Here is a 546-nt window from a genome sequence, read left to right as displayed (position 1 = left end):
GTTATAAATTTTTTCCATTATTTTTGTATATTTCGTGTATATTTCATATTTTTTGCCTTAAAATAAATTTTTATTTTTTTTCCCAGCTCTCGCAGCCCCCTGACACTACAACGATCTGATCTCCACTTAAAAGCATCWAAAGGTTTTATTGCATTAAATGATTTTTTGTTTACGTCTTTTGTCTTGCGCTTTTAATTTCAATTAAGTTTTTGTTATTTGCCACTGTCACTGCACTTCCTATTTTTAAATGTCATAAATTGAATAAGTGAAATATGTGTAAGCATTTATGCCTGTCAACTGATGCGCTGATGCATCGAGGTGACTTTTCCTACACATATGTACATGTGTCTGTCCATATGTCTATAGTATTCGCATGCATCACCATCATAGTTCATGTGAGCACTGACGCRCAAAAACAAACGCGTCAGACTGTGAGTTGCTGCTACAACAAAAACGGCGATAATCGTTTATATGTTATTGTTGTAGCGGTKAAATGTCATTGTCATCTCGACGTTCTGAGGGATGAATATTTTTCGCCGGTTAATT

The sequence above is a fragment of the Bactrocera latifrons genome, unplaced genomic scaffold, assembly GCF_001853355.1.
Source record: "Bactrocera latifrons isolate USDA-ARS-PBARC rearing strain unplaced genomic scaffold, ASM185335v1 scaffold_135, whole genome shotgun sequence".
Lineage (NCBI taxonomy): Eukaryota > Metazoa > Arthropoda > Insecta > Diptera > Tephritidae > Bactrocera > Bactrocera latifrons.
Note: the sequence above shows the minus strand (reverse complement) of the source record.